We start from the raw sequence: 26,844 nt of genomic DNA, 5'->3' as shown, positions 1-26,844 counted from the left end.
CCATTTGCAACCCAATATTCATACTGTGTTTTGAGAAAGACATAGGGGAACCAGCAGCACTCTTCATTTAGATGAACAAATACCTGTAATCTCTCTATAAAATCCAGCTTTTCCAGGAACTACCCCAGTAGTTCCTCAAGAACAGTACCCTAAAGTGCTGCCAAGGACCACATCCTTATCACACACACCTGGCAGTTATTCTTATCAAGGCTGCTGAGAGATCTGACAGACAGGAGGGGATTTATTTATTTATTACCCTTAAGAGCAGGAGAGTATGACATTAGCTAAGGATAATCCAACACCATTAGATAGCCCAAAGCTTGACTGAAGGTCTCTCCTTTGTGGGAGGGGGAAGATCATGCCCATATGTCCCTACAACTCTCCACTTACTACACTCAAAATAAAACTTCTGCGAAACAGATTGCAAATAGGTCAGTGGCGGCTCAGTGGAAATGTGATAAAGCAATGGAGCACAGCTAAGCACATTCTCGAAACACAGATAATGCTCTCACCAACAGTATAAGTGGCCTTCCTCTAGAACAGAAACAAGGTTCGCTGCCCATCCCTGCCATCCTTCAGCAACAGCCAAAAGAGTGACCCACAGCTGTTACTCCACGGTCACAGTGACCACAGAGTTTGATTACTCCATGGATGCCCATTGGTCCTGAACCTATGAAATACATGCTGCTATGAAATTCCTTTCCCAGCAGTTTTATTTTTGTTCCAAGTTTCACCAGCTCCACCAGGGAAACTTCAGCTTTTTGGGACAAAGTGACCATGCCATTATCTTCATGTGCTTGAATGCAATTTGTTTATATACTCAGTAGAGTTTACATACTTGAGGAAACACTTTGACAAGTTCCACAGTTGTCTAATAATCTTTACTAAAACCCAGGAGACACTTTTCAAGGCACACAAAATTTTTGCATCTTAGAAGGTGTGCACCCAATGCAAATGTTTTGGTGTTTTTTTTTTTTGTTTTTTTTTTTTTTTTTTTTTTTTTTCCAGAACATTTTACTTCTGGCCTTTCTAGAAAGAGTATTATATTTAAAAATGTGAGAGTACTATCTTCCCCCTTTCCAGACTTCTGTGCAGCTGAAAGGCTTTTCCTCTAATATTCTTCTAAAAAGAGCAAAAGACGATCCATTGTTTTAGCAAAAACACAGGGAGGCAAAGTGCAATCCAAAAGTGAGTTACAATTAATCAGCTGAATATCATACTGAATACTATTTGACCACATTAAGCACATGAAATACAAAGCACTTACAATGTGCTCTTCACACCAAGCCAGTATTCAGCGTATGCTGTGTCAGACATGTTTTGTCACCATAATCATACAGCCTTTCCCGCACCAGGTGCCAGAGCATGAGCCACAAAGGGCAGAGCCTCTCCAAAATGCTTTGATGTCCTTCCCTTGCAGGCAGGTGGGGCTGCATTGTACAGAAATGCAAACAGCGCCATTTCTGTGAATTCTAGGTACTTCATTGTATTTCATTACAGTTATTATTTGTTTTGTTAAAGGTTCGTTAATGGGAGAAATAGGGGAGAATCACAGGGAGCCGAGCTGACACCAGTTCCGGGGAAGCTTAGGGCAACAGGCGAGCAGACAGCAGCGGTGGCTGAGCCCGGCGCGGCTGGTCCGTGTCCGCTCACTGCCCAGTGGGTGGTGCTGCGGGCAAAGGTTGCTCGGAGGCCCAGCCCGACGAGCCGCGCTCCGCGGCCGCCGCATCCCCGCGGCCCCGGCTCCGAGCCCCAGGGCCGGCGGGACCGGGGAGCCGCGGCTGCGGCTGCTGCGCTTCGAAGGGTTAAAAGCCGTCGAGCCCCATGCGTAGGAGGGGTCGGGACAGTGTGGAGAGAAATGCAGAAAAAGTAGGTCAGCTGCGCCCAGCGGCAAAGCGGAACGGGACGGGACGGGATGGGTCAGGGGGGGCAGGGGGCTGTCCCTTGCCGGGGTCTGCCGGCGCTCCCGCCCTGACTCCCGGCGCCTGCAGACAATTTGCTCCCGGCCATTAGCAGGTACTCATAGTATTTACAACCCGATAGCTCTACCGCTCGGTACACATTTGTATTTTGGTAAATACACAGACACATTCAAGGAATTTCGGAGGGGGAGGGGGAAAAGAGGGGGAGGGAGAAATAGGAGGGGAGGGGAAGGGCGCTGGAAATTAAAAGTGAAGCACAATTTGAAACTCTGCCTACACCACAGCTTTTATAATCAGCTTGTGACATGCTTGGCACTAAACACTGTTTATGTCCACAATTAATGCAGTTAATACTAGGTTAGTAACTGTGGCAGCCAGCCACGTGCATCGCCTGGCACACGGGTGCCTGCTCCCAGCCGGGGAGGCAGGCTTTGCTCTTCAGCGCGCACAGCCAGGCCAGTTGAAGCACATCTGGAGCCAGTTTAACTGGGGCCTCCCTCCAATTCAGTACTTAGCATTGCCAGTGTATTCTTTCACACAAAACGCTATAAAAAGGAGGGAAGGAATTAGGACAAAAACGGGAGTAAGAGAAGATTGAAAAAATGCGAGTGCAAGGCTCTTTCCAGTGGAAGCCACCCTGTCGCATTGGGCTTCATAGCCTGTCTGAACAAGACCCAGCATCAGGGAGCCCCTAAAGGGGCCTCCAGAACCAGTTTGACCAGTTTCTGTTTCTCCTGTCTCTCCATGCAGTTGGACATCTCAGCCAGCATTACACACCTGTAGCTGCTGCTAGGCATCTGTTGTCTCCACCTGATGAGGGGCAGTGGCAAGGTTGTTCTTGACAGAAGGTGGTTTACATAAGGATTGTACACCTACTGGTCATAAGCATGCAATCCCAAGTAAAGTTTTCCAAAAAAGTCTTTCTCAAGACAGAGTCACCATGTTGCAATGGTAAGATTTTATGAGCTGGTTGCAAAAATTCATTTGTACTTTTTGGGTGGGAGGTGAATTTTGAAACTGAATTTTTTTAAAGCTCAAAAGCTCTAGCAAGACTTCTGCATCATGTTCAGGGTTTCCTTGGGAAATACGGTATCTTCAAACATTGCTTCTATGTCAAAGCATATGCCTACAGACCTGCTCACTAATACACCAGGCACACCAGTAACATGACCTGTTTTTCTTTTGTGGCCACTTACAACCCCAGTGAGAGCAGACAGAATATACATGCGAATTGGTCACGCATTGAGTAAAGTCACTATCATCTGTCACGTGTTTGTTTGCTTATCTGTTCCCCAAGGAGAGGAGTGTTTGTTTTGAGGTTTTACATGCCTCTAAACATTTATTCCAGTAATGTCAAGGTCAAAGAAAGGTGTTCTTCTTCACTAGCAGTCGGAACTGGTGTAATCTGAGATAAGGTCCCAAAGGAATGGAAGCCTACTTCACAGTCACAGCTTGGCCATCAAAAACAAATGCATTCTGCACAGACACACATCACCCTCCATCTGGAGGGCTACCTCGTGTTAGAAGAACATCCCTGTCAACCATCATGCTATAACCCAGTTCTTCATATAGTCTGAATTTATCTGTTCTATCAATTCCTGCTTTCCTTGGCATGGTAGAAGCAAACTCTGCTCTGTTCAAAACAAGTCCACAAGGACTTGTAGACACAAGTCATAGCATCATCAGTAATATTTTAAGCAAAATTATTAGTATTCTCTTACTTTTTGCTGAGCTGAAGGGAAAATTCAGCTTGTTTGTTGTTTTGATTTTGTCTGGGTTTTTTTTAATTAAGCTACAAATTCACTAAAGGAAATTAATACTTCACAGGATACAAAAGAATACAAAAGACCACATGTGTTTGCTGTTACTGTTCTCCAGTCTTCTTTCCTTTATTGCATTCTTAGTCACCCATTACTGCTTTTTTCACCTGCTGCAAGCTATAAGTGAGAGGGTAGCAAATTCCTGGGAACATATGCTTTATAGTGTGCTATTCTTTCCTATTTCAAGGTTTTAGAAGTAACTTTAATGCACATGCCTCCAAAATGCAGCAAGAAACCCAAAATAACTGTCTTCTTACCAGAAAAAAAAAAAAAAAAAAAAAAAAGACTGAAAATTATCTTCAGCTGAGACACTTTTCATTTAGCCATGCTTAAATATCACAGAATTAACACTGCATATAGACAACAAAAGGGCCACACACTCATCAGGAATTAAAAAATTAACATCTAGCAATGCAAAAAATGCAAATGTTAGAAAAAGGATTGTGTCCAAACAATGCAAGGATTATGAGGAAAGAAACTTCTATGCCCATTGAAGAGAAATGGCATCCTATGCAGTGTGCAATCATTGGGTATACTAGAGAGATATTTTATCTCCTAAATAATGAAGAAGGGGATTAGCTGTAGTCCTTGTTCATTGCTGAGTAAAAATTTTCACTATTTTTTCATCAATGCAAACTTGTGTTTAGGAAGACAGGATAGTGTATGACAAATATTCCCTCTCCCTGCTGTTGAGCTCCTTCCTGTATCAATTCAGGTGGGAAGAATTCCCCTGTTTAAAATGTCTTTTCTATCCATTTGCCTGCTGAGGGTAATCAGTGTGTTTAAGCATGGTGCATAGCCCACACTCCTGAGGACAGGGAGGGGCTGACCAAAGCCAATGGAGCTAACATTATTTAGTGGATTTATAAGTAGGATTCCTTGGACTCACTGCTATTCATTACACATTTTAAAACTTCAAAGATGGAAATGCACAAAGCTGAGAATGGACATGGAGCACAGCCAGTCTTATCATTGAAATCATTGTGTGTCAGTTATCATGCCCATACTAATGAAGTTAGCCAGACAGTTCTTCTACCTGCAACTGGAGGGCACAGATTGCTGGTGTGGCTCTCTTGGATAACTCCTAGTGGGAAGAAATGTGTGGGAAGCCCTGGTTTCAATACAGTGGTGAAGACTATGGAAGTCATTACAATCAATTGGCAGAGAGGTCATTTTAATATATAGTGAAATCTGAGAGGAAGCCTGATGCATTTATGTGCTCACAGGGAGCCTTTTTCTCTGCCCAAGTGGCTGCAGCATGCTGTGTTTCTTAGCAGCATGTTCAGGAAGAATCAAAGAGTGGGACAACGAGCTGGAGAATGCTTAGGCAATGGTCAGTGGAAGTGGAACGTAAACATGGAAGGCAAACAATGCCACCCCTCACAGCCAGATATCAAACTTATATGCAGCTATCAGCCCTCAGAATGAGCACTGCCTGTGGTAGTCAGTGCACAGTCAAACCACATTTTACCAGCTGAAAGAGGAAGAAAGGAGAATTTTACTCACTTTCTACTTCTTCATCCTATTTCCTCAGATATGCAGCAGTTATGAGAGAAAAGGATCATTATAAGATAGTCTTTGACCCACAATATAGAATAATTGCCCTGTTAGTTACAGTTGCAACTGGGTTCTGCTGTACTGTGTAGGTTAGAGCTGACTAAAATGTGTGCCTTCAGTCATTTGTTGACTAACCCAGTCTTTGTGGCCAACTCATGCACGTTCCTCTGCAAATGCTTTTGATAATGCTGCTATAAAGGCTTGTGAATGTCAGTGTAGGAGGGCAAAATATTTTGAGCTGCTCAGCTTCACTTTATAAATATTTTTGGAAGCCACCAGTGTGAAATGCTCCATTCACATTCAGCACTGAAAAAAATAATGGCTTCTTCTAAAACAAAGACACATCTGTCAGTGCAGTAGAGTATATGAATTTACATAATCTGCAGCACAGAAAAAGTACTTTCTCAAACAAATTAAGTCAAAGCAGGCAGAGAAAGAACAGCATGAAGCTCTCTATGCAATGTCAACAATAATTAACAGAGTACTTTGTAGTCAGCCAGTGCTTTCCGTGAATGAGGTACTCTCAGACATTTGGCATGAACAGGCTGCCCTCCTGTTTCTCTGCTGCAACCCAAAGCTGCAAGTCTTCACTTTTACTGACTAGCCTATCATTAACTTTTAAATGTTGTATGCCACCCAACATTTCCCCTTAGAAGGACAAAGGACAGAGGGCATGAAATTTCTGTTGCAACTGCTGCAGGGATTCATGGGGTTTGCTTTGCTGTATCATACTGGGAAATTCAGGGAATTTGCTTCTTTCTCAGGTGCATAAAAAGAAAATTAAAAAGAAAAAACCAAAAAATAATCAAACCCAAACATGTGTCACCATGCACAAAACTTGTTAATCCCTTTATTCCTCAGTTTCCCTGTTGATAACCTAGGGAGAAGGCAGCTTTCTTGTTTCCCTCAAATACACATGAAACATTTGGAAGTTTCCTTCAACTCCTACTGATTCTCCAGGGAGGCAGACTGCAGACATTTTGAATTATGGAGTCTCTTGTCTTAGGCTACCCGTGCACAAAATGCAGAACTGATGTGAGGTTGCTTTTGTGCAAAGAATAGTATTGTATTGCTCCTGTATGTCTGATTTAATTACACTGCCTTTGCATGTACTTACAGATAAAATTTCCAGTTTTGCCACAGAGTGGGACACTCCTGACATCTTTCTGTCTTTGCAAATGGTAAAACTGCAACCTTGCCTAAAGCAGAGGGATTTCCACAAGGTTTTTTTTTTTTTTTTTTTTTTTTTTTTTCTTTATAGACTAATTTTGACTGATTTCTTCCATGTGTAAGAGTGCTCAGAAGGTTGTCAGGGAGACAACTGTTGACATAGCTTCACCCTGGTATTTGAAGGGCTTGGGCAGTTTAGTGCTTTTCAGCAGACTGCATTTGTGCAGATGCAAGTACACTGGCAGACTGTGGACCTGACTTACTCATTTGCCGGTCTGAGCTCACGAGCAAGCACTACCTCCAAACTACAGCTGTAAGAGGAGGCCAGCATACCTCAGCTAGCATTATTTGAACTGGGTTGAGCAACAGAAAAAAACTGGTGACCAAAAGTCAAGTAGAGTCAGTGTGAGACACAGGACTTATATGGAAGGTTGGCCTGCAGTGTGTACATTGCTGCTAGTAGCTCAGCTGGTTGTTTAAACTCATCCAGACCAATATAAAACACTATAATAATGCTTCTCTGATGCCAGCATCCTTTGTAAAGTACAGCCCTGAGCCCAGAAATTCCCATCAGCCTGCAGTCTGTGTCATTGCCTCCAGCTACTCTGTGGATCTCAGTGCTTTCTTCCTTTCCTTCCTGCAAGCTGTGACCAAAATTAAATCAAAAATAGCCATCGTGTTCCATGAATTGGTGTAAAGGTTGAGAACAAGTATAATAAACTTTGCACTGACTGTGGCTAATTAGCACACAGGCAATCATTTATGATTAAGCCATATAAAATGTTTGTTATTAGTGAAAGAGCTGAATGCTTCAGTACACAGCAAAGGTTCAGGGCACAGAGAAGTTAAGTGACTTGCTCAGTTTGATGCAGCAATTCAGTGACAGAGGTAGAAATAGGCCACTAAGTTTTCTCTCTCAAAACAGGTCTAATCTCTAGATCATACTTTGATCTCCCTTTAGCAGCAGAAAATAAAACCCCTCTGTTCATGGTATAAGTCTTTACAGAAATTACTTTCAAGTTACAGACTCACCATTATCACATCACTGCAAGATCAAACAAAGAGAGGGGCAGTAGGAGAGGAAAAAAAGGGTTACTTTGTGTCATTTATTTCTACAGTCTGTTCAACAAAGCCAAAGAGGAAAAACAATTTTTTTTTTTTCAGACAGATGTCTTTTACAGCACATCAAACACTTCTCATGGGCGTATGTCAGAGACATTTTACTACAAAGGCTTTGTCCTTTGCATTCACAGCAGCCCGGATGTTTATCAGGATTTTCCATTCCCTAAATTCAAGATCACATTGGGATCTGTGTTAAGATGGCAGCAGAAGTACATCAACAAAGTCCAAAGTACAAAATTCTTAGCAAAAAGAAAGCACGAACACAAATTGTTCCTGCACTAAGGCCATGGTGGGGGAGTTCCTGTCATCACTAAAGGAATGCCTAGAGCAGGAAACAGTTTATTTTCAATGCACTGGCTTGGAGAAAGTCAGTATGAGGGAACGATTGTCTTTCCTAATGGATTTACTTATAGTAAATATTTAAGTGCTCCATGCAAAGCATGTGGCTGCAATATCATGAACACAGCATCTCACTATTTACTACATAACATCTCATACACATATTGTACTCTCTGTGTGCCTGCAGCAATCCTCTTATTTGTTTATTCATAAGGGCAGTTTGTGATTCTTGAAGTTATCTAGCACAACAAAGAGCATTACACACAGAGACAAACTAAATTTAACATTGCTACATACTCTTCCTCTCTTAAACCAGGACTCAACAGCATCTTGCATTTCCTCTCTCCTCACCCCATGCTTATGGTGTGCATAATCTCAGTCCTCAGATTACTGCAGGATCCTTCAAAAACTCTTGTATCCTTCCTTGGTGAGGTGTTCTTCTTTCTAGGAACAAAGCAGGTCACTGAGTGTTGCTCTAAGGCAGTACTCCCAGCCTCTCTGCCAGTAGAACAGCACAGAAGAGGATGACGCGTGCTCCCCCAGCAAGCTGATCTGCTCCAGTCCCTGGAAATGGTCATGTCTGAAGGTTTTTGAATCACCAATCACCAAGACACATCAGCAACAGCAGATAAAAACCCAGTACTTCACTCTTTTCACTGAGCTTCCAAAAGACATTCTGTTCTCTGGCACCACCATAGATTGAAATTTCATTGTAAGCCAGAAGGACAGCATGCTCCAACACTTAGTGCAGAAAAAGAGCATAGGCAGAAATAGCAGAGATGTCTGAGGTCCCTTCTTTTGCTTCTTTTTGGAATATAAACAATCTCACAATTCTTCTCTATGCCAGTTCTCTTGTAGGTTGAAGTAACTGTTTTCCTGTTTTAGTGATCCTAGTTTCTCAAGAAGGTAAGGCATCAAGTAATCCTATACCTTACTGTCTGCCTACCACCAGTGCTACTGTGTAGTCTCACATTTGTGCACTGCCCTTGCATTCACTAGCAAGAAATGAAGAGATCCACCCATCAGGCTCCAGCCAATGTGTATCTGCAGAGAAGGGAACTCATGTCTGTTACTGGTAGCAGCAGCTCCTTCCCCAGTGAGTCTGAACAGCCTCTATCTCCAGGTTAAACCAAATGGCTTTGGTTGTCTCTCAGATGTGAGTGAATGGTTGTGCCGCCCCAAAACTCCCACCTCTCAGATCATATACTACTTATGTGAAAACAGTGGGTAAGCTTCTGGCAGCTCTTCCTGTTTAAAATGGACTGGGGAAAAGCAGCATGTAATTTTCTGGCAGCAACACTGGAACAGTAAAACTAATGAGTCCCCACAGCTATTCCCACCTGTTCTTACAGCAATATTATATTGGATATATACCCACCCATGAGTCTATCTGTGATGTTAACTCAAACTATAAAAAACCCCCCAAAACAGCCCAACCCAGACCCCAGACTTTCCTGCATAGGAAAAAAAGGTGTAAAACAGCAGGTGGAAATTTCACCTGTTTTCACATCTCACTTAAGTTGTGTCTAAACTCCTTCCATAGAAGAGAATAAAAGCAGGACAGATGTGCATTAATCCAAAAGTGATACTGAACAGTAATACTGTAATACTGAATGTGGAGCAAGATGAGGGTGAGTCAGCAGAAGATGTTTGTCTTCTATGCAGAGTCCTAAAATTTGGCTGTCTGTTACAGGAAATTACACTAATACTGAATCACAGTTCTGTATGCATCATCATCATATACAGATGTTTTCCATGGTGAGGAAGTTGTTTTTAGGTAGGTTTTAAAATTTTATGCAATAACTTTATTTCAAAATGTGTCCTAGAGCATCCAGTTTTTCTTGTGCATGAAAGTATCTGCAGTATTTATGATTTCTATTCTCATCAGTAAAAACTCTGACCAAGACATTCCAAGGATAGGTGCAACAACCCTTCCATATTCTACCTGGGCAAGACAAATAGTTTGCAACTATTCTCTAACAAAACACACAGAAAAGAAGATGAAAGAACTGAAAAGGATCAGTGGAATGTATTAGATAAATGGAGATTTATCTAATGACAAATGCACTAGGATTGCCTGGGATTTTTCTGAGATATCTTTAATTTTTTCCATATGATATTTTGTTAGTGGATGTATCTTCAGAAGGAATATACTAATATAAAAATGCTTCCATTACGATTAGAATAGGCAAGCTTTCTGTGCTCCAGAAACCTTTTTAAAAGTCTTGGGAAATAACTGTGAAAAATTCCCAAAGATTCTAGAGGTTGACAGGGAGTTAATTCAACTCCTCTGTAGCAAAACATGTTTAAAATTTATTTCCTTTAATAGCTATTATGTTGACAGTGCAGTAGAGATATGCTGATAATAGAAAAATCATCCCTTTTGCAAATAATAACAGTAATGAGGCATTATTGCACAAGGGGAAAAAGAAGAAAAGCATTTCATCCTGGATACTCTTTCCCCTCAGACAATATGGCCTTTGGCAAACTGTGATATTACAGATCTTTAAATAGTGAAGTTTCAAAAAAAAAAAGATTGTGTAAAAAAGATTTGAAGAAGATATATTTATAATTAATGGTGGAACTTGGAAGAAGTCCAACAATGAAAGCAATTCTTGTTTTCTAACCTGGAGAACAAGCTTTCTATAAACACACAGAGTGAAGATTACCCCTGTAAAGAAACAAAGTGATGAAGTAAAACAGGGTACACATACCATACTTGAAAATGTTTCAGACTTTCAGATATCCTTAACCAAGATGTAAGCTATCTATCACAGATAGATTTGGGATGCAACATCAGTGGAAGTCTGTGGAGACAACCTTGCTACTATATCAATACAGCCCCAAATGATCCTGCTCCCTCTCATAGTTACTTCTGGGTGGAAACAGTTCTATCATCTTTTCAGTAGCCCATAAGTCCGCATTGCATAGAGTGAAGCAGCTGAATTGCAGTTGTTCTTTTAGTGTTTAGTGTTTTGTTCTGGTGTGTGCTGTTTTTATACATTCACTGCTAGTTCTCTGATTAAGGCTTTAGCCTAAATATAGGGGGAAAGGGAAGGGCAGGTTTGGTCATTGCATAAGCCAAACCAAAGCTGTTTCAGTTCCAAGTCCCATTTTTTCTGAGCCCTGAAAGTTAAAGCTTGGATGGCTTGGATAAGTGCTTCTAATTCTAGCCTACCCCTATTTAAAACAAGAGGGAGGATGTGTTTTTAAGCAGCTAAAACTAGTATGGCCTGGAATGAAGTCCCTGAAGACATTTCAGGAGGATTCAGATAAACAATTCCATTCCTATCCCCACCCCTTATATCTCTCATTAATTTTTATCCTATCCCTTCCTTGCTTTCTATCTCTCAGATATTGTTTGCTTCCCCTCAATTTCCAATGGAGCTTGAAATTAGATTTCTTTTACCACCTTGCTAGTGAACAAAGATCTGAACTGCACATCCTGGTGAAAGTTAACTCCCAGACTGAGTCACTGAGTTATCTTCCACCTCTGTACCTGAACTGGCTGAAACCACACAAAAGAAATTACTGTGTAGTTCTGTGTCCAACTCACACCATCATTATTTGAATGTTGAAAGGATAACTCTGAGTTTTGTTGGACAGAAATAGAACCACCCAATTGTAATGGATTTAGTCTCCATTTATGACAGCAGAAATTGGGCCACACTGTTACTCAAGATAGAAACAGCACTCATTGTCACAATTTATAACTTCATCAGGAGTTAACTTGGGAGCTGCAAGCTGGCAGCAATAATTCATACATTGTTGCAAACTGTATTTTCATAATTTCTGTTGATACTGGCAAAGTACTTGTTTTGGCTTTCTGCATGTTGCAGTCATTAGTATAATATATCATAGCCACTCAGATATATTTAGGGGAAGGTCATTTTTATACAAATTATTACATACTGGGAAGTTAAATAAACAACCAAGTTGATCCATGCCAAAGTGAATCTTAAATACTAGGTGGTTCAATTGGAAGAAAAGTAAAGCAGTGTGTATGTCAGTTGGAAGACAGAGACATTGCATTTCCTTTTATTTGACTACTCACCTGGAATGCTACTCCTTGAAAATGGCTAAATACATCCATAAAGCTAGAAGTGCTCAAAGACAAGCTGGAACACACTTGGTCACTATACCAGTAGCAAGATCACTCATCCTGTTCATAATAATGAAAATTCATATTGAGATTTCACTGAGCAGAAAGTGCAGTATCCTGACTATTTATTAACAACTCTTTGGAATGCGTTTCCAAGGCACAAAAGGACACTCACCTTGAAAATAGTATTTGGATGGAAGTAAGTGTCCACAGTTTTCATTTTACAAGTTTGTAACTGTAGAAGTTACAAGACAAGTCACTTTTGAGAAGTACTCATCTTTTACGCTCATTAGATTGCAATCCAGCGATGACTGAACGTGATATTTAAACAGTAGTGTTTTTGCCAATGAGTTGCATGATCAACATGAACTGCTAATGTTTTCTATTCTAAACCTTCTCAAAATGTCAAGTGTTCTTGTCAGCTGAGTGGAAGTGGCATAAAAGTAACTTTTGAAGTTGTTGTTGATGAGATACCCTTGGGAAACTCAGTATATATACTGAAATGATATTCACAGTATTCTCTAATCTCCCCTGCTACAAAAGAATTAGGCTCCAAACTCACATTTCTGTTGATGGTAATGTAGGACAGTCTGGGTCTTCCTTCCAAAAAAGACACTGAGCATTCTTAAATAACACAGGTCTTGTGTTCTGAATTTTCTCAAGTGGCAAGAAAATAAAAACCTAAATTGAAGAAATTAGTTTTGAAACCCTAGACCTGAAAACTGCCTCTGTTACAACCCTCGTAATTCCAGCACTGTTAATTTTTAGGGTTTTTTTACACAGCAGATTACTAGGACAGCAGAAGAATTCACAGTTGTCTGAGTCACACTGGCTATAGCAGATTCACAGATTTCTTCAGTCCCAGTTTCTTCTGTGCCTATCAGAAAAAGGTAAGGAAACTGGTGCATTACCTAAGGTCCTTGCCACAGATGGAAGACCTGGGCTCACTTACTCTCTGCTACTCATGGTTATCATGAGTGAACCTGTACAAGCCATACAGAACTATTTTGAATAACAAACTGAGGCAGAACATGTGCCTGTCCAGAGGTCTCGCAGCCTCAGTCAGGTGCCTCCAGAGCTCTTTTGGCTCTTGCAGGGCCCAGTTGCCCCTCCTTGATTACACCATATTGCAGCAGGAAGAACCACAGGCTTCTAGGTTTTAAGCCCAAACCAGTGCTGATCATATTTGTTACAACTTTTACAGCAAAAGCCATGAATTAATTTGCTTTTAAAGTTGCAGTTAAGTCAAGATCATTACTGACACTGTATTTCCAGTGCCATGGGTTTCATGTGTTGCATTTGAGGTGTTTCTTGGAGTCCCCTTTTTGACTACCAAACACAATTTTTTTACTACAAGTATTTCCCAAAAATTTAGTTAGACAGGTGGAACTTTATGGACTACTAGCACAGGGACTGCACACTTGTGATCAGTGTTTGGTACTTTATTCACACATCAGAGAATCACAGAATGGGTCAGGTCGGAAGGGACCGCAGTCGGTCACCTGGTCCAACTTCCCCACTCAAGAAAGGCCGTCCTAGAGCACATGGCACATGATTGTGTCCGGAAGGTTCTTGAATATGTGAGATTTTTTCCTCAGAAGGTGCTGAAATGCCCTAAAGTCTCTGTTCACTTGTTGAAAAGCAGATTGGTATTTTATGTTGTTGTTCCATGCACAAGTGTCTGATTACAATAATAAATAGTATTTTGGACAGGGAAACTCAGTTTTCAGTTTTAGCACACCACAGCAACTACAGTGGTGCAAAGCACAAGTATTTATAAAGATGAGTTTTTGAGTTTTATGGGTAAAGTGAAAATATATATAATCTAAAAGCAGGGTAGAATTTGGTATGTATTTTTAGTATTTGATTTTGTATGCATTTTTTCACTTGACCTGTAGCAAGCATTAGTTAGGATATCAGTTCCATTAAATAAACATTTCAGAATTTGAGTGCTTTCAAATTGCTAACTGCTCATTTGTGATCATTTAGTAACACTCGGTGATGATGTCTCTATAACAAGTAATTCATGTCTAAGCTGGCTTTCACACTGCTGAAATGTAAAAGTTCAAGCATGCTGGTAGAACAAGTTGGCCTCCTAAGAACATTTCAGGGTCATTTCACATGTTTGATCGCATCTGGTTTTGTAACTGTGACACTCCTGGATCTAAAAGCCTGTTTTCACCCAGGTAATATACAGTACTGCAGCCTCATTTGCATTTTATTCACAGCCTTAGCAAGTGGGCTGAAAAAATGCACAGGGATATTCAGCAGATAGGTTAACCCACTTCCAGAGATATCCAGAATGTGGGTTATGTACAGGTAGACGAGGTGGAAGAGTACAGCTGCCACATCCAGGTCAATGAGATGCATCTGGGTTCTCAGCCCATCCTTGCCTCAGCTGTCTTCCTCTGTAAACCAGGCAACCGGGCCAGTTGGAGATGCTGCTCAGCAGCTCACCCTGCAAGGAGGGCACTTTCACTATTAGCCCAAACTGCTCACACAGTCCTGACAGCTGTAAAGCCCAGCATTTTGCAATATTGACTCACTGCCATGAAGTATTAAATTAATCTTTAGAACATAAGGTAGGAGCTTTCTTAGTTGCTAACAAGGATCACAAACTCCTCAACGAAGTACGAAGACATAAATGCAGCAGAAAATATCCTACCAGTATGAATTTTTAACTGAAACATCAGAAGCCAGGGGACTGATTAGAAGCAAGAGGCTACTGGTTTGTGTATAAAGTAATAGTAACTTCAATGCTTATAATTTTCAGGTGATTTATTTAATCTTCACACACATCCATAATGAAGGAAGGCAAAACAATTCTGTCTGTGCTACATGAGGATGACAAGGTAGCAAGAATACAGAATCTGCTCAAGGCCAGCATGAGGAGTCTGGAATGCCTGGCTGCCAGCCCTATTCTCAGAATACATAGTTCCTTTCTAGAGAGAGCACCTGTTTGTTCTCTGACACTTATAGAGCATCTAAGATTATTTCCATTGACGTTAATAATATGTGCAGTCAAGTGAGAATAAAATTGGGTCATAGATGTTTAAACTGGCCCAATTTCACTGAAGACTCCTGGTAAACTCATGGTTACACACAACTCTGTAATTATCAAGTTCAGTTTGGGAAGCTGGCACATGCGGAAGGCTGGGGCAATAACACAAAAGCTGTGAACTCAGCTTTGTTCTGCCACAAGCATGGCCAGTCTTTTAGCCAGGACAATTCCTGTAGTCTGAAGTGAAGCTGAGGGTTGCATGCACTCCGTGTATCCTCCTATGCTAGAGGTGTGTACCTTCTGCAAGGAAAATCCAAGCATTTCCCCAGCCTGTGACCGATGCAGGCACCAGAGATGTGAACGCACAATACCCTGTGCAAAAAGGCTTCCTCTAGGATATATGAGCATCCATCTGCACTTCAGTTGTGTGATGGGCTTGTCCATCCCATGACAAAGAGGGCGTTGTCTGGGTTCCAGGGAAGGTGGCTAATAAGGGTGTATAGACAGGAGATTTGTCCCGTCAGAGCAGGATCCAGATTTGAAGTCTATGCCCAGGTAGGATGTCCTTGTTATGCTCTAGTATCTTTGTGAGAACTTAGGCAAAACATAAGCATTCAAACTCTTTTCCACAACAAAGCTGAGGAGATATATATATATTTAATGCTATGTTCACCAAAATTTGATAATTTTAAAGCAGCAGAATTGCATTGAAGCTGGTGGACAATACCTTGTGACTGTGAGAAAGACCTCAGTATTTCTGACTTCTATCAATTTCTGCACAAGCAGGACATAGAAGCCAGGAGCCATAAGCCACTGATATTTGTATATTAGGAACAGTAGCATTTAAATGAACATGTTCATTTCCATTGAAGAAATTTGTCCTTAATACTTTTTTTTTTTGTTTTGAGCTGTGGTAGGCAAAGTGAAAATGGATGTCAATCTGACTGCTTATTACAAACTTTCTCCTGCTTTTTGTACCAGATTTGGCCCTTATTATATGTCCAGAGGGCATACAGAGACACTATAGGCATTTCACTGGGGCAATCCTGAGTTGCTGCATAGCTCTCTGGATATCCTTACTGTCACTGAAGAAATGCAGGTAGCATGAAATGATAATTAAGCCCACCTAAGAATCCCAAAGTCAAACAGCTAACACTGAGTCTTGTGTAATAACCTACAATTAGCATGTAATGCCCAAGGCATTTGCACATTGACAACACGGTTTAATCCAGTAATAAAGTAGGCTAAAATGATTATTTTAGCAAATAGTATTTTTAAAAGAAGTGAAAATATAGAAAAGAAGCTACAGAAACATATTTATTTCAGTTGTGTATCCCTGACAAGTCTGTACAGATTTTGTTATTTATGGTCCTTTTTTTTTCAAAAAGGACCCAAGGCAAATGTAGAAATCCCCGGTTGTATGAAATGGGTGGTTGTGCATCAAAATGAGGGATTTGCATGTTTAACTGCCCATATTTGTATCCTATCCAGTTTGCTTATGCAAAGGCAAAGATTGTTATATTTATCAGTGCATAAATGAAAGGAGAAGAGATAAATGACCTGGTTTGCAGAGGTGCTGAGCACATGCAGTTTCCATTTATTTCAACTGGAGTGTGAAAAACAGGTCCTAAGTGACTGGCTCAAGCTCACACAATGCATGATTGTCAGTGCCAGGAAGAAAACCCAGAAATCCTTCCAGTCTAATCCTCCCAGTCTAAATCCTCCCCAGTCTAAATTCTAGACGCAAGAAATGAAAAAAAAAAAAAAAAAGAAAAAAAATCTTTCCAATAGCCTGACCACACTCTTATTCCTATCTTAATTTGCTAAGAGAATAAAAAACAATGGGACATGAAAAACTCCTGCATAATCTTTAATGACTAGCAAATAATGCCAAGTAGGGCAAGTAAATATGTGTGAAGCATTGCTCACACACCCATCAACTTGCATGTGTGTCACAGATGGTTTTAGTGAAGAGCCAAAAAGAGAAGGAGAGAAAGAAAAAGGAAAACAAGTCCAGATAAAGAGTAAGCTAGAAAGAGAGACAAAGATATTCTCTGTTATTAAAAAAAAAAACCAGTTAAAAATGCTACAAAAACTAATGATTAAAAAAAAATCACCATTCCCTTTCCTTGATAACGTGTAGGCTAATCTCTACATAAATAGAAATAACAGCCCTTTGAAATGGGAATGATTTGCTTGGAAAACATTCATTAAAAACGTCCTGCAATTATTGACTCTATCATTATTTCTTGGCAGCAGCTGAGTCTCACTGCATCTTGTGTTGTTTCTCCAATGAAAAGCAGAGCATTGTTTAGGAAAAAATCTACAAAAACAGAAACCAAAAAAAAAAAAAAATCAGACCAAAAAAAACCCCACAAGGACATTGTGTTTGAAATATGTGCTTGGTGACATGGAGCTGATTGCCCAAAGGAATCAGGATACATATATTTGTATTATTGTACACGTGAGTAGCTTGAATCATGTACTGCTAGCTCTCTTTGTTTGGATTATGCAGCTTGGCTGGGCAGCCATCCAAAAGATTCACATTAAATTCTAGCTATATTCAGCACAAAAGTCATCTAGCATCAGAGGATCAAAGTTACATCAACCAACAAGCACTAAGGAATTGATAAGCCACTAAAATTAGGTCATCTCCTAGCAGCTGCTTTTGATGGATGAAGTAGAATTTAGCCTCAGGTTTTCTATTTAAAGATCTGTTACAGCATCTTTTCCTGCAGCTACAATGAGAACACAACAAAGTACAATGCTTCTGATTAAATGTTAAATCATTACTCTTTACTCTTCTGATTGTTTCTGCCATGGCACAGAATTACAGCACATACTATTTGCAGCTTTCCTAGCCTTTTTGAAACTGGCATTAAAAGAGTCAGGATTTTTAATTCCTTAGTTGAAAAAGCTAATAAATTTTTTTTAATGTAGATAAAAATCTTTCAAAGCTGTTTACTTGCCACACTTAAAGAAACAGACTGTCATTTACTGGAACTGAAAATAGATATCTAAGCAATTATCCCACCACTGTGCCCTCTGGAAGAATCACCACATCACTAGGAACTGTATGAATACAAAAGTGCATATCTGTGCATAAGTACATGGGGAGGCTAAGGAAATTCATATGTTTTTATGAATTTTATTTGTGGCGGCATTTTGGGAAATGATCTCATTAATCTAATTAACACATACTTTTAAAAGTACTAGCTAGTGCACTAGGTTATCTTTGGTCATTAGCGACCGGCATTTTAATTGCTAGAGTACAACATATGCCCTTACCAAGACATGCTTGTGGTATCAGGGTAATACAAATAGTGCCATCATTATCATCATTAGCATCAAAACCATGAAACAGCTTTAGAAGAGAGTTCAAAAGGAAATAAACAAGAAAAACTGAATTAGTTTCAAATGCGTAGAACCTGACCTTGACCTGTTCAGAAGGTCGGCTGGCTGCAGCCTGTGTAAAACACTGTTGTGTCATCATTTCACAAATGAAGCTAATGCAGGACTTCATTGTCAGGGTTTTCAATATCACATCTCTCATGTCTGTTAAAATCACTAGAATCTTATTTAAATAACCTTGAGAAACAGGAAGGGAAAATAAACTGTGTCTGTCCAATGTAAAAAATGAAGTCATCTGCCTTTTCAAGTAGAAAAATGATAGGGGAGAAAGAATGAAAAATATAGTACATGACAATGCCACAGAAGATACATAACTTTCTACGAATGACAGACACGTGCATGCTGCTCTAAAGCAGTCATCCTCTGTGTTCCCTTCTGCCAGCCTTGTAAGTGGGCTGTTGCTGGGTAAGAGTCATAAGAGGTTGAAACACGCTGTCATTTCCATTCCAAATTTGGTGTGCCTGGTCTTTATTGCTTGTGAAAGCAACATTATGCACTGTAATTCAAAGTCTAGATCTAGCTTTTTCCAGCTACATACCTCTTCTTCAACAGAAAGCCTAAACTGGGGCGGGGGGGAAGAAGGGGGGGGGAATGTGTAATAATATGACTGGAGTAGACGACACATCTGAAACTTTTTCTTTTCAAGAAAGAATCTTTACAGAAAGAATGTAAATGAGTTTAATTTATCAGTTCTGCTTAGTCCTGTATTCTGCTTGGATCTCAAGCTAATCAGCTTTGTCCTTTGCTTGAGGTCCCAGAGAAAAAGCCAGCCAGGGAGCCAGCTTGTAGGTGCCTATCTGGCTCATGGAGTAGGACATCTGGTGAGATGGGGATGCTTTGATGCCACATAAATTTCTGACAACCTTAGCTGAAGGCTGTCTGTCATAACATCTGCTGTCTTACTGCACTATGGCCATGCTATGCATTGAGCATATCTGATATTACACCATGTAAATCTTGGGATTTCAGTTTTGACTTGCCTAAGTAGAAGTAGGACAAAAATGCCTCTTCTGTGCTCTAGCTGGCCTCCTTGGCATATTTTAGGATTAACGTCCTTTGTTCATTTGTTTACTAACAGTTACCTTATCACCTCCTAATAACTGTGTGCTTAAGGCAAAACTGGCTGAAGGTGCCAGAAAGCAACAAGAATTTGCTTACTTTGTGATACTGCATCTCTGCATTGACCTAAAGAAATAAACACAACATTTTCTATTGTTAAACAATATACCCAACCCTTTTTCCACTGAATAAAACCACATATTTTCACTAAGTCCACAAAGTTTGTTTAACTGAGGGTAGAAAAAAAAATAATATTTTCAGGAGAAACTGTATTATCCTGGTAACTTTTTCTGGCAATGGATCTCATTTAAAGTTAAACCAATTACTGAATATTTCCTTCTTTCAAATTATTATTATTCTTGACAGTGACAATTGTACATAAATGACAATGGGAGTTTAGTTTACATAGTATACTGAATCTGATACTAATCTCAACACTATGTAACATTACTTAATCCATGGCCATATACTAATACTTGATTGTTCCAAAATGGACCTGAGGCACTTCTGAAAAATCCAATGGGCCAATTTATCATTTGACAGTTTGAAAAATTACTTTTTCTATTATTGTTTCAAAAAAGTCTTTCTTTTGCCTGTTTCTTTTGCTAGGGTCACTTGCTCCAACAAATCATGTGATGATCAGAATTTGGGGATAATCTAAGAAGGAAGAATAGCTGCTCTTTTGTTCCATTACCAGCTTTATCCACTGTCAATATTCTTGAAAAGATAAATGGAGATAGAAATAAAACACCAGAAAAAAAATATAAAAAAATAAGTCAGTGCAGTAGTTTCTCATATTTAGGGCATTTGTCTGGTACACTACAGTTCCTATTTTTTGATAAAATGCCGTGTTTTAAAATATTAGATTTGTCATTGTGATTGTGAGAAACTGTACTTTGTTAAAAATAATGTGAGGAACTGAAAATAGATCAAATCACATTATGAGCTGTAGTTCTATTCAACAGGTATGAAAGCTCTAATCATGGTAGTTCTTCTTGCTTTACCACACATGGTTGCTATGCATTATGTTCCAAAACACAGATGCACAAACCTCCTGGCAAGAATCAGTAAGAAGAGTAAAATTGTGGATAAACATCTTATTAGATGAAAATATCTGCTTCTTTTAGGTCTCTTTGCCTCTGCCCATGTCAGAAGAGTTGTGCCAGCCTATCCATATCTTCTTGGAAGGGCAATATGTCCTATTTCCACTTAAAGGTTGAGGGTTTGGCAAGGAACGTTCTGATCTTCTAAGAGTGAACAAACATTGTGCAAGATCTCATTACAGAGTTCCCAAGCTGCCAGCCTAAAATGCTTTACCAGGCAATCACTATTTCCTGGGTATGCTTATGTACCACAAGGAGCTTGATATTTATGCAACTTGCAGTATGCTGTGCATATAAAAATCAGCTACAAGAGGGAAAAAGTGTTTATGGAAGAAGAGGTTGGTATACACACTGACACATTTTGATGGGTTACTAATATAAACAAGCCAAAGCAAAGATTAAGCTGACAGTATGAGGTTCAGTTTGTGGTCATGTGTGCTGAGGAACCAGCTGTGCCAGCTGTCTTTCAGAAATTGTTCACGTTGTTTTCCATACCCATGAACTGCACTGGATAAGAAAACTGTGAAAAGAATAATTAGACTCACAAAATCAAGCCCTTGGACCCGTGTAAATTAAGCAACAGGATTAAGGTTTTTCTCTGCCTCTTAATTGAGCCCCCCCACCATGCTCTTCAAGCTCAGTTCCCCTGGCCAAGTTCAGTTACACACTTCATGCCTATAGACAAGTAAGTAATATAAAACACAGTCAGATATTCTGCTGGAACCTTGCCTTCTTTCAGTGAATGGGCAGTTACTCAATACTTATGTTTGTCCTACTCATTCAGCATGAGATCTCAGGTGTCGTTTGCTGCATGCTTTTCAAACCCTACAAGCAAAAGAGAAATTTTCTTTTTCTCAGGCTTTTATCTGGCTTCTACATCATAATATGTTCACATTGTTTCCTGTTTTGGCTTTTATTTTCCCTTTAAATAAACCTGAATACATTTACTAAAAGTGGGATGTCATTAGTAGCATTTTTAGATTCACAAAAAGATGAGTTTCAGTGAGAAAAAAGTTAAATTTGTCTGTACTGTAAGCTAATTTGTGTGACCAGTTAGAGTTGCCAGCTCCAATTCTCAGTACTCAAGAGCACTCTATATTTGCCAAATATAATTCTCACTTCCATCAGTTTCTGCTCTGAGGGTTTAGTATTTCTGCATATCAGATCAACACTTCTAAACATGGATATTCCTAAATCAAGAACCTACTGTTCTTCCCCAGCCATCTAGGTCCTTCTCTTCACCTGCTATTTCTCGCATTTTCACTGATGCATTGCACCAAAGCTGCCATCTTCCCCTCCTACCAGGTCAGTAAGATTTGGATTGCAGCTTTACTCTTGTGTCTAGTATTTAGCTCCAGATAACTGCTGACAGCAGCAATTTCAAGGGAAATTTGCAATGAAAAGTCTCATCCCATTTGTGTATGCGCATGCATGTGTTTGTGTAGCAGAGGTGACTGAAGTAGAAAATTATCATTTTCCCTTGTCTTTATCTAGCATCTTGTCTAAAAGCCTTTGATCACATCTCTTTCTCTATCCTGCTGCTTGTTGATGAAGGTGTAGAACCCAGTTTGGGGTGCTCTACCCCTTTAACCTTTCCACCACTGCTATCACAGAGGTTTGGGCTGGGGTTGCTTACCTCAGGCCAAGACCCAAAGTTGTGAGTGGTTTAAAAGGTATAGTGAGAATAATAAGAAAAAAGAAGAATGTTCACTAAATAAAAAGGAAAAAAATTATCACACTCAGGAATTCATTTAAATCCAGACCAGACTTTTAAGTGCAGTGGTAGAAGACCCACATCTCAGAGCTGTGAAATCAAGTGGACAAAACCCATTTTATGTGTGTTTGTAGTGGATGATTTGAACACATTGGACCCGAACTTTCCTGGTTAAGATTCTGAGAATTAAAGCTTATTCTTGTGATGCTGCCAGCAGCCCATGTAAGCTTTGCCTAGCTGAAGTGGTCAAGAAAGGTACATTCACAGCTACATCAAGGCCTTTCCAATAGCAGTAATGAGTATACAAAATATTTTACTTCCATTTTCCTTGCCATATATAGCAATTAATCTGTCATTCATCAAATGTACACAAATTTCTTTTCATATGTAAATAGACCATTTGCTTCACAGTTCTAGCCAAACAGTTGTGCAGTTCTTTGTTAAGAAGATAATATATTTAATGACGGAGTGCCTTGTTTCCATTGTATGGAACAGGTGTTGTTTAATGGCACAGGCATTGTAACATTATATTCATTTATTAATATGAGTGTAACGAACACATTGTAGAGACATGAATGTACTGGTCTCATGGTTAGGGTTAGTGGTTTCTTATGATGTGGTAAGTGTAGGATAGTGGCTTAGATTCAGACTGCAGAGAAGCAGGAGTTCATTATAACAAATCCAAGTGATGTGGCTGGTTTTGGCCCTTGTTCACTTTTGAAAAGCAGAGAATACATGAAAGACTTCATTGAAAATGTGCAAGTTATTCAGTGTGGTTAATTCTACATTGGCTTCGCTCCCACCTTCTTTCAAGACTGTGTATGTGAACATGCTTTCTGAAACAGCAAAACCAATCTGCAGTGCATTTATGTTGCTTTTGGATACAGTCACAATCCATAGTATCCTATTTAATTAAGTAACCTGTCTTCAAATATGAGGGAAGAAGTCTGTAGGTGATCCACTAAAGCCATGAAACAACACTTGCTTGGACAGTGCAGCTACAGAAAGTCAGTCTTTTGCTCTTTTTCACACACGCTGCCACATTTTAAGAGTTTCTGCTCTGAGTGTTTCTTACCTAGAATTGCTGCTCAGCCAACTGGCAAGGTAGCTACAGCTGCACAGGCAAATCAGGTGAATGAGTGAAGTAGCTAAAGTATCTGATTTTTCTTATTGTGTGAAATTACTCATGTAGTATCTGTCAGAGGGCTAGAATTGATAAATGCAGGGAAATGCCAGCAGTGTCCATTTGCTTTATGGAACTCAAATGCCTGCTTCAGTTTGTTTGGACACATCTAATCTTTTTTCTCTAGTGCCTTGTGCTAACTTTGATGCCTTATATCACCATTATGAAGTGCAATAGAAGTATCTTTTTTTTGACCTACTTTTTTGGAAACATTGCCTTTAAAAATCAAGGTATGTAATGAAGGGATTCTGTTGAAGTTAATAAATGTGACTAAATCCTGACCTCTATACCTTCTAATATATGGCATACCTTAGTTTCTGTTTCATCTGGCAATTTAATAATAAGGTTATTTAGTATTTCATTTCCATCTATAATGCTAACGGGTCCTCTTAGAGCACTCTCTATACATCAGCCACAACCACTTTCCTAGTAAAGCAAATGACAGCATCCCATTAATGGTTTTCATTGCAACTTTCTGAACTGAACTCCATCAGTTCCCCAAGTTCTACTTCTAGTGAAGGATCAACAAGAGAACAAGGTAGCTATGAAATAAAGTGCTAATGTTATTCAAATATTTTCTTCACTCTTCTCTTGAATCTTCTTCACATTTTTAAAAACAACTGAACAAGTGACCCCATGAAGTTGCCCAGCTTTTCTTCTTGCTTAACCTTATTCCTTCTCCACTTGCAGCTGAACTTTCTTTACATTTACAACTCAGTAAACAAGAGGAAAAACAGATTCATCATCTGCTTTCCAGTCTTCTACTATGAGGCTTGGGATCAAGGTATGGATTGTTCAATTCCATCAAGAGAAGAAATCACCTCTGTTCATGGTCAGTCACAAACTGGGGAGAGTGAAAAGCCCCCACACATGATGATACTTAAGCCCTGGTAGCTCAGTCCAGATAACTGTGCTTGAAATTGCCATGGGACTGTAGGACAGGCAAAACATTTGGTACCTTTATTTGAGCCACTTCACAGATTTGGTGCTGTATGTTTAGTCAATTGCAAACACTGTGCCTTTTCTCTCAAACCAGGCTCTGCCCCACATCCCACATCTCATCATATTTCATCCTCTTAACTCAGGCAACAGCATCAATCTTCTTGTCCCTCTCATTTCCCTCTCTCTCCTCTGAAGACCTGATTTCTTCTATGAAAACTGCTTTTACTGAGCCACCTCCCAAACCTATTGAAAGTTACAGAGAGCAGAGGAGTCATCATTCAAGGGCACATTGGTTCATTTTGCTCTGTAATAGTGACACGTGCTACAGATACTCATACACTATAGGGGTTCCTGTCTTGGCCGTGGCCTGTGTGGACATTGTAGAAGCCACCCTGAAATAGAGCCTCTTCTCAAAGCAATTTGTCTGTCTAGCAAGTAGGACTAACAATGGATTTGTTTTGAGTGGAGGCATGGGCAATTCGCCTACTGTTACAAAACATGACAGAAAACTGGGAGCAAATGCATCTTTTGGCTTCCAGACACAATACTGTATCTGACAAGCTATGTCAGGCTGTTCTACTTAAATAGTTTTTAACCAAATTATTAACCAGAATGAATTCTATAACAAGATGGGAAAAGTGGCCAGCAGCCACCTGTGGCAGACCACACAGTCTTCCTAGAAGCCTGGCTGCTGCTCATCCTTCTGAGGACACAGACCACAGCACAGGATTGATCACAGAGGTTGCATTATCAGCTCTTCTTTTTATTAATAGGAAGATCAGTATCTTTCAACTATTATTTTGAAAGCACTACTCTTCCTTAATAGAAAAAAACTATTAATATTGCCCTGGAGCACTTAAGTGACAATAAAGACCTTACAGTATTTTAAGAAGAAATCTTCTGTCTCCAAATTTGTGGTTTCCACCCTAAAAGGAATAATATTATTAAAAATAATCAGTACAAACTTCCTTTTAGGAAATTTCTAATGCTTTTTCTTCAAAGGTTTATGAAAACTAAGGAAGGCTCAAGCATCTGTGTAGTGAATCTAGAGCCTATACAGCTGAGGGAGATGCAGTAATCAGTGAAAGTGTAATTCACTCTTTCTAAAAATTTGACTGTGCCTGAAGTGATGTGACATACATGGGTACAACGCAGCTGTTGCATGGTCTCAGGCAGAATGCAAGGGAGAGTCAAGTCATATGGGTGCTAATATGATGTCACTAAACATAGCTATCATTAAATTATTTTTAAAGTTTTAACACAGAAACATGATACTACTAGCCAACAGTTACTGGACAGACCAGCTGGGGGGATCTGCTAGCAGCATAATTCAGGACATAGACATTCAAGACATTGCATACAAATCTTAAAATAAGCAAAAAGCAGGGTAGAATTCCAGAATTATTTTTGAAAACAATTTCATAACAACACTCTTCATTATGCCAGCGACTCAGTGCTTCAGGACCCTCCCTGGTAACTGCTGTGGTCTTGCTATCATGATCTCATCTTGAATTGTCATTACATAATGAGCTAAAAAAAAAGTATCTTGTTATCAGTGCAGAAACTCCCCTTATATTCTAAACAGAAAATGCACTCACAATTTATAGATATTAGTCAATGTGTTTTCTTCCATCAACTTCCTAAAAATCAACTTGCTAGTGACCTCATATGATTTAAATTTTCTTCACCTGTTGACAGTTGCTGGGTGGCATAGAGGCTAGAATGGATCAGAATGGAGCAAATGGCGCAGCAAGAATTTCTACAGCAGCACCGCATGAGGCACATTTAGCAAGGAAACTCAGAGAAGAGGTTGTGCTGTGCCAGCATGTAGTATGAGTGTTAGTAGATGACAGGATTCCAGAGCAGAAGGGTTTCCTTGCAACATCTACCACTACCTGGAGCTACTATGATGTTGTATTGTGAGAACACTACTTAAGAAATTCAGCCTTTATTTTTTCTTTTTTTTAGTTATAATAATCATGTTTGCCCATTCTCACACTACAGACTTGTAGTCAATGAGCTAATATATTCCTCAAATTACACAACACTCCCATAAGATTTTTCATATTAGAAATGGATTTTTTCTAGACACTATATTGCCATGTACCCCCAAATTATCAACTGACCTGCATAAATTCAGAACTTCTGAGAAGTCATTATGCGACATAGCAACAGAGGTACAGGAGCAGAGGTTAGTCATTACCAAGCCCCTAATTGAAGTGACAGCACTAAAAGCACATTAGGGAAGAACTTCAAATGGTTACACCTACAGTGTCTAAGTAAAGAATGTAAATGAAGTGTTAATTGAAAGTCAGAGAAGTAACAAGTTATGAAAATAAGATAGTAAGAGTTACAGAGGAAAGAGAGACTCTGCTGATTGAAAAGAAATTATTTGTAAG

General features: G+C 39.6%; 1 long non-coding RNA gene across 1 annotated transcript in view; it reads left to right on the top strand.

Moving 5' to 3' along the window:
• Window positions 1–1,078: 1,078 nt before the first annotated feature.
• LOC128821545 (uncharacterized) overlaps window positions 1,079–26,844 on the top strand; it is a 65,932-nt gene continuing 40,166 nt past the window's right edge. Inside the window, exons 1-3 of the long non-coding RNA XR_008441149.1 lie at window positions 1,079–1,869; window positions 8,789–8,836; window positions 9,624–9,707. This is a non-coding gene — a long non-coding RNA (uncharacterized LOC128821545). The remainder of the gene's footprint in view (window positions 1,870–8,788; window positions 8,837–9,623; window positions 9,708–26,844) is intronic.

Source organism: Vidua macroura, chromosome Z (assembly GCF_024509145.1).
Source record: "Vidua macroura isolate BioBank_ID:100142 chromosome Z, ASM2450914v1, whole genome shotgun sequence".
NCBI classification, from domain to species: domain Eukaryota; kingdom Metazoa; phylum Chordata; class Aves; order Passeriformes; family Viduidae; genus Vidua; species Vidua macroura.
The sequence above is the reverse complement of the archived record's forward strand: the minus strand, read 5'-3'. Positions and strand labels throughout refer to the sequence as shown.